The following is a 14,419-nucleotide window of genomic DNA, read 5'->3' as shown; positions in this document are numbered from 1 at the left end:
TTTTTACCTTCAGCATGCCGTAGCCTCATCTCTTTTTACCCACTATAAAACACGGCAAGGTCACCATCGTCTCTTCCTCCCTCCTAATCACAACCATCGTCGTCCCTCCATCGCACTGTGATCATTTTGTGTCGAAAATTTTAAGAAACAACACTACAAAGTAAGTAGCATGATTATAAATTAGGATTAGTATACGTTAGTTAGTTATATATATTATTATTAAAGCCAGTTCTTTGAAAGCTAGTATTTATATACCACGCATGTCATGATATTTGCAAACACATCATTCATCATGTTTCATTCTTCATATTATAGTTATGTATGTATTATACATCTCATGCATCTCACATTGCATAAGACATGGAAGCTAGCTTTCATAAGATCAAGTATAAGATAAGTTTAGAACAGTTAATCAGATGGTTATTCAAATGCATGGTACCAATGCGATTTATGGGAAGATCTGCAAGACACGAAGCTAAGCGTAGTCCACCAGAGTATGCTAGAATATTATTAGTGGCTTTCCTTGCGGTCTCCTGATATGGGGCCGGTGTACAACCTTGCACACATGATTATGTGTGTGGGCCAGTATGATAAGTAAGATAAGTCATAAAAGTCAAGATAAGTCATGCATGTCATAGCATACGTATGAACAATCATGATTTTAAATTCTCAATATGAAATATTTTATGAAAAACCTTATATTAAATATATTTATATTATGATGAGTTTTGTTACTGAGTCATTGACTCATTTTAGTTTTTTTTATTTTTAAACCACCCCAGGTCAGAATATTTATGAAGGTAGAGAGTTGCAGGACGGGACTTAGTCCAGGAAGGCATGACAGTGGCCTAGATCATGTATAAATATTTTAAGTTATGATTTTTATGACACGGATTTTGAGAAATTTTAATAAATATTTCCACGCACTCTCATTTACGATTTCAGTATTTTTATTAAAGAATGATTTTATTTATTATATGGAATCTTTGTATCTGGCGTTTATCCAAGAAGAAAATTTTTAAGTCACGTCAGTAGTAGCACTGCAGTTCTCGATAATTTTTTATAAGTGACTCCATTATTAATCATGGAGAGCGGGGTGTTTCAATATTAATAGATAAATATGAAGGCTTCATCAAGTTCAAATGAGAAGCTTAAATGAGCATTATTTATGAGCTTAAATCATGTCGAATCAAGTTGAACTTTTGTGAATTTGACTCGTTTAATATTCATAAACAATGAATTTAAATCAAGTAGAATTTATACAATCCAACCAGAAACTCTTCAAATCAAAGCCCCGTGTCCATATTATATGAAGCGTGAATCTTAATGCACGTGGACTTTGATGGGCCCAAAGTGATCCATCACTTCTGAAACATAGGCCGAATCCTTTTCATTATATGGGCTGGCATCTGTTCAATTAGTCCAGCCATCTGAAAAAACAAAACGTTAAATGGTATGATATCCTGATCAGAAAATAGATATCGGCAAGAAAAAGGAATGGCAAAAATAGTTTTTTTTTTAAGAAAAGAGAGAAATTTTTTAATATAAATCAGATTTTCTATGTAATTATATATAGAGTCTTGTTAGGTAGAAGTAAGTTTACATACTAAATCGTGTATTGATACTTACATAATTTTTTTTATTAAAAATAAAAATAAAAAATTTTTTTGAGAGAAGAAAAATATCAATTATCTCATGAAAATTATTTTCGTTTTCAATTCACATTGTTTTGTTAAATAGATATTTTATATGTTAATATTAATATACGAATTGATGCACAATCTCACTTGTCAGAATAAATGGAAGTCGAAAGTCATATAACACTGTTTTCTCCCTGCCCAATTTCCAAGATCATAGAGATGCTAAGCATTAAAAGCAACTTAAATTTTGTTTAAATGTTAAGATAAAATGATATAAAAATTTGCGAACGATAATAAAATAATTTGTAAATAGTAATAAAATGATTTGAGTTAAAATATTTTACGAGATTTTGAAAAATAAAAGAAAAAAATTTAATAAAATTATTATAAAATTAAAATATCACTAGAATTTAATTTTTTAATATTATTTAATTTTTAGAATTTAAAAAAAGTTGAATTATTTTTTATATTTTATTTAAAAGTTTAAAAAAATTGTAATAATTAGATAATAATTAAATGAAAAAATTTAAAATTTAAAAAAATTAAAATTAAATAAGATTTATATTTAAATAATGTTTAAATATTAAAATAAAATAAAATAAAATGGATTGATACCGTCTCAACATCGTCAACTTGTTACTCCCAAAAATCACGCAAGTCAATGGTCCTAAAGGTTTTAACCAAGTCGTCCTCGACTGTGGCAATGCATGAAGACGTCACTGCTGACATGTACCACTTGCCATTGCATCCACGTGGCGTGGAAAAATATGGCAGTGTCATGTTCCATTCAAACTCCTCGTATTCTCAATAATTGCTCGTGTTTGTGGATTATGGACCAATGCCAATGACAAGCAAGAGTTGGTGTCTATATTAGGATCAAATTCAAAAATTATCACCCAAGATTGAGTAGTGGGTATTGACTATTCTCTTTTCTTTACTTTGTTAATCAAATGTCTTATGGCATTAATGATTAAGCATAGTGCTAAATGAATCATAAATGTCTGTACTATTATATCTATAAACGAATTATATAAAAATAATCTTATAAACTGATATCTCTGTATCTAATTTGTTAGATCTACTTTATAATAAAAGTAACTTTATAATTTAACGAATAATATAAAGTCACATTAATTTATAAAATTATTTTTATATAATTTCTTTGTGATTAGAACATTTCCCTTTTGAAAATCACCGAACTTAGCATGTGAAAATAGTAGAATCCTCATTGATTTTCTAAGGATCTGTCTATAACATTATTACTTGGAGTCTTCATGTTATGCAAGCGGCTTCAAACCTTTAAGTTTGATTCCTTGTAGCCGTGGATTTCGAATGGGTTTATACAAATTTCTTCTTATAAATATCTCAAAATTGATTCATTACACACTTGAATTGTAACAAAAGTGAAAATTTTTAGAACAATTTACATAATTATATTTAAAAGTGAGGGGTAAATGTCCTCTGATGGCGCGGTGGGCTTGAAGAACTCTACCTTGTTGGGACACACATGGAAGTGATTATGTATGCCTGGTGATACTCTTTTGGGGTCTTTTCTTTGTTGTGTAGGGATCAACGGTGCACAAAAAGCAATGAAGAAAAGCTGGACGTGGAAAAAGGTGGGGGGAAGGTGAAATTATTAATGCTTTCTTTCATAGAATATTGTGACTGCTAGGTCAACCTCTTGTCCCTTGGAACATATTGAAATGTACATGCTTTGTCTTCTTTAGGACTCTGAATTGTGATGGAAATTGAGGTCTTGGAATGAACGTGGGAGGAGGGGACACTTTACGCGTTGATTCCCAAAATGCCTTTTTTTTTTTTTTTCTTTTACAATAAAACCAAAAAATAAATAAAATCTCGATGGTTGTAGATATGCATGACACGCCTTCGTATTTTACTCCTTTTTTTTTTCTTTGTTTATTCAAATATTGTATGGTCAGAGACATATTGATAAGAATGCTCCATGCTTGCTGATGGCCGTATTCATGCAATTAATTACATGTTTTGATTTATAAAAAAAAAATATATATATATATATATATATACACATGTTTTGAGTACCATAAATTACACAGCTAAAGACAGCGTTTCCCTTCAATGCATACCTTTGGATATAGACTCATGGCCAACCAAATGGTTTTGTAGGGCTTTAAATGTTATTAAAAATATCTAACGCAAGTATATTTATTGACAGATCAAATACATTATCGATATGACAGACCTTTACGTCAACTATTATAAAAAATATTAGTGTTTTGACCATTTTTTTATAACTGTAATGGCTCTCCACAACAAGTGAACAACTAATATGTTTATACGCTATTTTGTAAGTAGTCTCGAATGGGTTAAGATATTAGTGAGATATTAAAAAAATGGAAAATTTTTCTTACAAGCGAGTTCGCGCACTAAATCGTATACTGATGTTGATATACAAGGCATCCGTTTAATAACAAGAGACCTTCTTCTTCTCTCAAAATTTTTATTCTTTATTTTTCTTTTTAATAAAAAAAAATCATGTCAGTGCCGGTACATAGTTTGGTGCGTCAAACCGCTTGTACTTAGCAAGGTTCTATTAAAATATTAATGTGAAGTTAGGTTTTGAACTCTACTTTAATGTCAAATAAAATCATTACTTATTTTAAAATTTTAATTAAATAAAAATAAGTAACCGATTCAATTGCCGATGATTACATTATTGTCGTGTTTAGCATGAGTTACAATCAAATTAATAAGAGAGGTTATATAGGGGAGATGATTTGAACATCCTCGAAACATGACGGGGATGGGTGGACAAGGGAAGACGGTGACAAGCACATGGACGGCTGGCCTGCCTGTGCATGCGCCAATGTTGTATGCTTTTGGAGTTTAGCTCTTTAGATCAATTGGTTTAATAATTGAGGCTTAACTTTAGTGTGTGCTTCTGATTAATTAGTACCCTAAATCATCATGAGGTCACAGAACCAACGTCATGGCATATGCTTTTGTTTAGGATCTTATCATCAGGATGCATATTTCTTGGTAAGTTCGGACGAGTCTTAATCATCGTAATTAAGAGTAGTCCTTTGATGTTCTACTTCTTGTAGTTTGTTTTGAACCATTAAAGAATTCTTATATATATATACACACACACAAGTTAAAAGGCATATACTGACATCTAACTTATCAGTTCACGAATTACTAATCTAGATAACTATGCAATATTATATTCTGCTCATAAGAATGGATTCTAAAATTAAGTTTGAATAGTGAAATGAAACGAGATAAAAATATATAATTTTAAATGAGATGAATAAAATATTATTTTTTTAATATTATTATTGTTTTAAAACTTGAAAAAATTAAATTATTTATTATATTTTGTATGAAAATTTAAAAAATTTATAATTATGAGATAAGATGAGATGAATTGAGAATATTTCTGTATCCGAACGGAGCCTAAATCTTGACAACCACTTGGCGGTCTAGCAATTTCACCTATTATAAAGAATTAAGTCATTAAATTGCTTTTGTTAGGGTTGGGTGTGTCCTCAATATCAAACTCGCTTTAATTTAGACATGCATGATATGATGTCGAATGCTATATTACCTGGAGAGGACATCCCGACCGATTAGCGCCACATGGGCCTAGGCCTTTGCTTATGCCTGAGTTTTGCCCCATTACCGAAACACCCAATCAATACCAAGAGGGCCCAGCCCATTGCCAATACCGAGTAACCACCCATCGGCGGTAGAAAATAAAAACGGTTATCATTCAAATTCACTAAGGAATGAACCTTCATATCCAGATTTAAATTTGAATAATGGATAATCTTTATCACCAAAAGAACGAGGACGGTTCAAAAAGCTCTATATAAGGGAGGAACCCAGGTATGTGAAAGGGGTCTGATTCTTGAGAATTACATTATTACTTTCAGTGATTGACTTAGGCATCGGAGGTGTTTCATCAAACCCTCAAGCCATCTACTATTTGGTTCAAGTGACTGTGAGGTGGCGGCGGTGAAACACGTCCATAGTATTTGACGCCGTCTGTGGGATTCTACGTCTCCCAATCAGCGTGTTTTTCACATGCCCACCACCACTAGGTCTCAAGCAACTAGAGATCAGGGAGAAACTTTACAAAACATGGAGAGAAGACTTGCGAAAATAGAGGAGATAATAAAGAAGCTTACTACGGAGATTGACTCGCCAAATCACGGAATGAGTCGTCAGGAGAAGATGCGACACCCAGTCAAGTTGACAGGGTGGAGGTGGAAGCAAACAGTGCGGGTGTTAGTAAGGGCCACCAGGAGGACGATGAGACGAAGAAGCTGCACCACAATGTGCGCATCTTGATGGATAAGTATGAGGAGATAGCAAAAAAGATAGGAACGTCCTCTTCAGTTGACCAGTTGCTATCCAACATAAATCTGTCGTTCTCCGCAGAAATTATGGCGATGCCTCTACCTCCAAAATTCAAGATCCCGTCGGTAGATCTGTATGACGACTTTAAGGATCCTGTGGAGCATCTTGAAACTTTCAAAGCCCATATGATGTTTCACGGATTCCCGGGAGAAATTGCGTATAGAGCGTTCCCTTTGACTTTAAAGGGACTGGTGAGAGGATGGTTCGGAGCACTACAACCAGGTCCCATAGAAAGTCTCGAGGAACTGGGCCGGCAATTCTTAACCCAATTCATAGCGAGTAGAATGAGCAGAGGCCAGCCGCATATTTGTTAACTGTCAAACAGAGATGATGAAAGTTTGAAAGCATATTTAACACGCTTTAACAAGGAGAAGATGACAGCCGACGATCAGAATGAGAAAATTATGCTGGCAACATTGCTTGGAGGTATTGGCCAAGGAGCCCTTTTCATGGCCAAACTGGCTAGGAAAACCCTTTCCATGTTGCGAGAATTCATGGACAATTCTAATGATTTTGTTAATGCCGAAAACACACTTATCGCCTTAACTGCCCTACTTGAAAGAAGGAGCGAGAGGGAACCGAAAGGAGGTCAGAGGAAAGACCAGATCGGGAGAAACATGGAAGTATATGTTGATGAACTGCTAGTAGAAAGTATGGAGTTTGCCCAGCATGTAGAGGACCTTGAGGAGGCTTTCCAGGTTTTGCGACGATATCGGATGAAGTTCAACCCAAACCAAGTGTGCATTTGGAGTGCAATCGAGAAAATTCCTCAGATTTATGGTTCCAGAAAGAGGAATCGAAGCAAATCCTGAGAAACTCAGAGCAACAATAGAGATGAAGTCGCCAACGAATCTGAATGAAGTACAGAAGCTAGTGGGAAAGATAGCAGCTCTTAACAGGTTTGTATCCTGATCAACAGATAAATGTCTTCCTTTCTTTCAGGTACTTAAAAAAGTAAAAGATTGGGATGTCAGGTGCGAGGAGGCGTTTACATAGCTGAAAGAATATTTGGCTAACCCGCCATTGCTCAGCTACACCAAGTAAGAAAAGCCATTGTCGTTGTACCCGGTAATAACCCCAGACGCTATATTAGCAGTATTGGTACGAGAAGAGGGGAAGGAACAGAAGCCAGTATATTACTAAGCAGGGTCCTGAGAGGAGCCGAGGCTAGGCATCCGAAGGTTGAGTTAGTCGCCTTCGTCGTGGTAGTAGCAGCAAGGCAATTACGACCTTATTTCCAAGCTCGTCCGATAAAAGCAATTACCTCATCATCTTTACAAAAGGTATCACAGAAGCCAGATACTTCAGGATGATTGGTCAAGTGGTCTATCGAGCTAAGCGAGTACGACATCAGTTACATGCCTAAAAGCGCTGTTAAAGGGCAGAACTTGGCGGACTTTGTGGCAGAGTTTTCAAATTTTCGAGAAGAAATCCTTAAATCCCTCGTGAAGTAGCCATGACAAGTATATGTGGATTGGTCATCCTGCCGAGCAGAGGGAGGAATTGGTGTATATGTGGTGACAAGCAACGAAGCTGAATTCGAAGCAATGCTCGTCGGTTTAGCAATAATAGGGGTGTTAGGGGGCGAGGAGATTGAAATGAAAGTCAATTCGCAGGTAGTAGTCGAGTAAATCACTTGGGAATATTTGATGAGGGGGGTCAAACTCATAAGAGATCTCTACCAAGTTCAGGACCAATGCAAATGCCTCAAATACTTTCGAATTGAGAAAATACCTTGAGGAGATAATTTCAAAGCTGATTGGTTAGCACGAGCAGCCTCAGCAAAACATGAAGAGGTGTTGTCATGGAAGGTTGATCTAAGAACTGTAGCCAGTCTGGCGGCAGGATAGGAAAGTTTGAAGATTGGAGAGAATACACTGGGATGGACTGATGATATAAGAAAGTATTTGGAGACGGATGATCTTCCCCTATCTCTAGAAAATGCAAGGAAGTTAAAAAACAGGGCGACCCAGTTTATTATGGTAGGCGGGGTGCTTTATAGACGGGATTTTTCAAACTCATTATTAAGATGTGTAACAAATGAGAAGGTAGAATACGTGATGAAGGAAATACACGAGGGGATATGCGAGAGCCATTTGGGAGGACAATCACTCGCGGCAAAGATTGTAAATGCAGTATATTATTGGCCAAACACACTCAAAGATGCAAAGGAGTTCGTGAAAAAGTGTGTCCAGTGCCAGATTCATGCACCAATTCCAAACGCAGCCCTCAAGGAGTTACGATCTATAACTTCACCGTGGTCGTTCGCCCAATGGGGGAGTAGACCTAGTAGGCCCTATGCCCCACAACAAAGGAGCAACCAAGTTCATAATCGTAGCCGTCGACTACTTTACGAAGAGGGTAGAGGCTGAGGCAATGGCAACAATAACAGTCTAAAGTGTGATGAAGTTCCTGTGGAAGGTAGTAGTGTGTAGATTCAGAATACCTCAGTGTATCATTTTTTATAATGGATGACAATTCGATTCCGAACATTATCGCCAATGGTGTGCAGATCTAGAAATCAAAGTCAAGTATTCTTCCCCAGGCCACCCTTAGGCGAACGAGCAAGTTCAAGCAACCAATAAATCCATCATGGGGATATTGAAAAAGAAGATGGACAACAAAAATGGGTTGTGGGCCGATGAGCTCCCGAAGACTTTATGGGCTTACAGAACAATACCAAATGCCTCAATGGGCGAAACACCATTCGCCCTAACATATGGAAGTGAGGCTATGATACCAGTGGAGGTTGAGTTAACAAGCTACAGAAGAAAAAGCTTTGATCTGTAAACGAACATGGCAAGGTTGGAAGAAAACCTAAATTTGTCGGAAGAGATAAGGACGGATGCAGAGGCCAAAGTTGCAGCTTCTAAAAAGAAAACAGAGCAATACTTCAACAAGCGAGTGAGGCCTAAATCTTTCAAAATTGGCTATTTAGTGCTAAAGGAAATTATGTCACCACGGGAGAAGAAGGAAAATTAGGCCCACGATGGGAATGCCCTTATGTTGTAGTAGCAAGCCACAGATCGGGAGCTTGCCATCTCAAAGATGCTGCGAGTCGTGAGCTACCCCACTCATGGAATGCAAAACATTTACGAAAGTACCACGTCTAAGGGAAAGATATGTAAAATTTTCATTTGTTGATTTACTTATTGATATCATTTTCAATAATAAATACTTGCACATGTTTCCCAAATTTTTCTCGACTTTTTAACAAATTCAAATAACGTGGTCAAGACCTAAAGGTTAAAGGTAAAATGGTTGATGGATCTTCCGTTAACACATTCTTGCCGAAAGGTGATGTGGTCGAGGGACTCTCCCACTAGCCTAATACTTAAAGGTAAAATGGTCGAGGGATTTTCCGTTAACATATTTTTTCCAAAAGGTGACGTGGTCGAGAGACTCTCCCACTAGCCTAATACTTAAAGGTAAAACAGTGGAGGGATCTCCCGTTAACACCTTCTCGCCAAAAGGTGACGTGGTCGAGGGACTCTCCCACTAGCCTAATACTTAAAGGTAAAATGGTTGAGAGATCTCCCGTTAATACCTTCTCCCCAAAAGGTGACGTGGTTGAGGGACTCTCCCACTAGCCTAATACTTAAAGGTAAAACAGTTGATAGATTTCACATTAACACATTCTCCCTAAAAGGTGATGCAGAGGGAATCTCCCACTATCCTAATACTTAAAAGTAAAATGGTCGAAGAATCTCCCGTTAGCACCTTCTTGCTAAAAGGTAACGTGGTCGAGGGACTTTCCCACTAGCCTAATACTTAAAGGTAAAACGGTCGAAAGATCTCCCGTTAACACCTTCTCGCCAAAAGGTGACATGGTCAAATGACTCTCCTACTAGCCTAATACTTAAAGGTAAAACGGTCGATGAATCTTCCGTTAAAAACCTTCTCACCTAGTAGCGACGTGGTTGAGAATGATGGTTAATATCCAATAAACAAAATTTCAGGATGTACAAGGCATCAGAAAAGTTTAGTTGTTCCTTTACGGGTTACAAAGCTTTAAAAATAACAACACAATGTCATTTCACGCAAAGCCTTCAAAATACAAAAGTCTTAGGATGAGTGAGAGAAAGCATCTAGCATCTCAACTTGACCAAATGAGTCACAAACATGAAGAGCAACCTCACTGGCACAAATAGATTTCAAGTCCAAAGTGTGCAGGTTTGTCTCTGGTTTGCAAAGGAGAAGCTCACGAAGCTATTTTACTCCAAGTTTGAAACCTATACCCCAGGTTCGCGACCAAACTTTGGGAGTGGTTGCCAGTTGGGGAAGAACCCAATTGAGGTCTTGTTAGGAATTCTCCAAAGCAAGAGTCAGCTTAGACACATTTTTCTCTAAAATGGAGATTTTCTTTTTGGCAGAATCAACAACTGCACTAAGTTGAAGATACTCATGGTCACTATTTTTAAGATGTTTCTTCACCTCAGTCAGAGTCTTCTCAGCCTCAGCTTTCACGCCTTCCCTTACACCCAACTTTATGGTTAGTTCTCGCCGCTCATTTTCGAGAGAAACCAGGTGAGAAGCGTAGTCAGACTTGGCCACCTTTACTTCTTCATGCTCTGCTTTTTCCAAATCATAGTTGGCAGCCAAGTCATCTCGCTCTTTCAAAGCGAGCTCCACTCGAATGATCAGTTCATCTTGTTCTTTTTTAAAGCCCTCCACCTGCGCGGCCAAGTCATCCTACTCCTGCACGACCACTTCTACTTGATGAAGGTGAACAACCAAATCATCCCATTCTCGCACAGCCTTTTCTATCTTTCGAAGACGAGTAGCAAAGTCATCTCACTCCTGCTCAGCCGTCTTCGCTCAGTTTAGGCAAGTAGCAAGATCATATCGCTCCCTCCCAAGTATAGTCACTTCTTGATTATAGTAATCAACGTTCGTAGCAGAACTTGCTAACGTTTCTTAAAGTGAATCAACTTGTGCATGGAGAGCAGCCAATTCGTCATCAGACGTGCGGGAACGAGTTTCCAGTTGTGTCAACGCATTGGCCATTTGATCCATTTCCTCCTCTAGACGTAACCTATCTTCTACCAATTCGGCAGCAAGGTGATCAACCCCCTAAAAAAAATCTTTTTTCAGAACTGATAAAAAAGTATACAGGAAAGAAAAATGGGTACAAAAGATTATCGGTGCAACAATATTTTGGAGATATTGAACGGCGGCGTTAAAAGCCTATTCACGGCGAGCATGTGAGGACGACGAAGAGCCCCAAAGATGAGGACTAGAATATCCTCTCAGATTAAAGGCTTGAAAAGAAGTGTTGGCAAAAAGTCTCCGAGGAGGAGCTCCCTCGACCTATCCATGATGAATGATAGAAGGAATGTCAGCAAGTGCATCAACACGAGGACCCGAACACACTTCAGCTTCATCCCAATGAGGTGGTGCCTGATTAACTTGAAGGTCCTCCTCAAGAACAATCAGGGATGGCTCGCCCTCTCCCCTAAGAGAAATACTAAAGGGAGGAGAAGGGATCGAAACCTTGCTCCCACTAGTAAGAGAAAGTGCTGGGAATACAAAAGGCAAGTTGGGAGTAACTCACCTCCCACGCGAGGCTTGATTCTGCTGCTGATCTATTGGGACGACACAGAATAGCACCAAAAATCTTGGCGCGTGACCCTCACGTTGGGCTTGATTCTGCGCGTGGACTTCATGCACCGCCGCGCCCCGACGACTCTGCCGGCTACACACGCCATACCAACAGATTCCCCACTTCATGATCTTTTAGATCTGCCTCACCTCACCTTCCAACTATCGGCGCGTGGCCACCACGCACCATCACAGAGGTATGGAAAGACAGATGATTTGCCACAGATTTGTCCATTTGATACTAGTCTTTCTACTATGTTATCGCTTTTCCTAACTGATAAACTTGAAAAATGGACTATAAATCTCTTAAAAAAATATCTCAAGATAACAAATTGCAGTGCACTCTCAACTTACACCTCTTCCAGTGATGGCTTACTTAAAAATCATCTTTTAAGATGATACTCTCTTTGTAAGGCATGGTGAGAACCAAGAAATTGGTCCCAATATCTGTTTAATTTTCTTTTTTTCTTTTCATTACTTTTATATTGTGATTATTGTACTAGAGTGTTTTTTGAAAACCTCACTTTTTACTCATATATCATTTTTTTTTATTTCAATAAAATTTACTTGCTTAAAAAAAAAATATAGACTTCTTTGATGGAACAAGCAAAAACTTTTGCAAATAAGTGAGAAGGAGAGAGATTATTCATTTTATCGTGATGGTTGTGTCCCCTTAGCCAAAAAAATAAAGAAGGCAGCTGGCTCCAACATCATTCCCCTTCAAATGTAAGCAACTTTATTGACACCTCCATCGTACGCATGTACAAATGTACCATTGCTGAGCTGTTTATTACCAAAACGACAATGATGTATCAGTGGCTTCTACCTATAATATAATATAATATAATATTATTACTTTTATTTCAAGCCAAAATGTATTTTCATTATAAATCTTTTCTGGTCATGCCATGAATCCAACAAGTGACTTTGTGGCAGAAAAGGTGTTAAAAAATATGAATTAGTTGTTGTGATTGAAGAAGGTCTTCCTATTCTCTCGACAAATTTGGATAGAAGAGTATGTCAACTCTAGATTTTAGAGAAATGCAGTTTCACAAGCGTCTGAGAAACATGCATGTTTGTATCAATGTGCGCGCGGGATCCATGCGCCGGCCGTGGAGGGGGCGTAGATGATTACATTTTAAAAATCTAAGGCCCAAAAATATCGATGTGCTGGATCCATGCGACCGACATATGGCGCTCAGAACTCCAATGATAGGCGTTGCATGTGATGGATGCCTTACTTTGGATGGCGTGACAAATCTTAAAGGACAACAATCTTAGTAGTTGGGGGTTTTGAACCGGCTAGAGTCCTTTGGGTAGTGCTGGTTTGAATATTGAGATGAAATAAAATAAGATAAAATTTTTTATAAATAATAATAAAAAAATTTATAAATAATAGTGAAATGATTTGAATTAAAATATTTTATGAGATTTTGAAAAAAAAAAAAGAGAGAAAAAATTGAATAAACACATTATAAAGTTATAATATAAATTTTGTTTTGAAATTTAAAAAAATTAATTTTTTTTTGTATTTTGTTTAGAAGTTTGAAAAATTGTAATGATTAGATAAAAAAATTAAAAATTAAAAAATATTTATATTTGTGATATTTTAATGTTGAGATAAGATGTAATAAGATAAAATGAGATGATACCATCTTACTATCCAAACGAAATCCTCTTCTTCACATGAGAGGAAAGAAAGAATAATCTATTTGAAAAATTACAGGGCCAGGGGCAATGAGCAGCAGCTGAGGCTCAGTTTGGTTTGAGAAATACTCTCAATTTGTCATTACAATTTTTATAAATTTTCACATAAAATATAATAAACAATTTAATTTTTTCAAATTTTAAAATAATAATAATATTAAAAAAAATATTTTAACAATATTTTATTCAATTTTTAACTTTAATTTCAATTCATTTCATCTCAATTCGCTATACAAACCTAACGTAAGAGTTTTATTTATTTATTTAAAATAGAGAGATAAGTACGTTTGGATTCCAAACTCATCTTATCTAATCATTATAATTTTTTTAAATTTTAATATAAAATATAATAAATAATTTAATTTTTTAAATTTTAAAATAATAATATTTTATTTAATTTTTAACTTTTATCTCAATTCAATTTAACTAAATTTAATATATAAACACTAGGGCTGGGCTCTGACTCCGACAGAGTCGGAGTGCTCGTTTCCGACCTCCGACTCCGACAAGAGTCGGAGCCAAATTGGAGCTCCGACTCCGACCTCCTATAGGAGCTCCGACATAAGATCGGAGCTCGACGTGCGCTCGACGTAGCGCTCGAGCGGAACTCTTTCAGAGAGGTTCGCTCGACTTCCGCTCGACCTGTCGCTCGAGCAGAACTCTTCCAGAGAGGTTCGCTCGACTTCCGCTCGACATGTCGCTCGAGCCAATGTTCAATACAACGTGTGCTCGACTTGCGCTCGACACCTCGCTCGAGCGCAAGTGTTCAGTAAAAAAAATTTCGGAGTCGGAATCGGAGCTTCTTGAAGCTCCGACTCCGACTTCGAATAGATATTCGGAGCGATTCCGAATTCCGACTCCGAATTCCGATGACTCTGACGAAATCGAAGTCGGAGTCGGAGCGGAAGTCGGACGGAGTCGGAATTTTTAGAATTTTCCACACCCCTAATAAACACCATCTAATTTTGAAAAAGGAAAATGAGACGGGGGATTGTGACTTTAAAAGAAGAAAAAAAAAAAAAAGGAAAAAACTAATGAGGTTGAAACTTGAAGGTATAAAAATCATTTGG

The sequence above is a fragment of the Juglans regia genome, chromosome 3 (assembly GCF_001411555.2).
Source record: "Juglans regia cultivar Chandler chromosome 3, Walnut 2.0, whole genome shotgun sequence".
Taxonomy (NCBI): Eukaryota; Viridiplantae; Streptophyta; class Magnoliopsida; order Fagales; family Juglandaceae; genus Juglans; species Juglans regia.
This window is presented reverse-complemented; position numbering follows the sequence as displayed.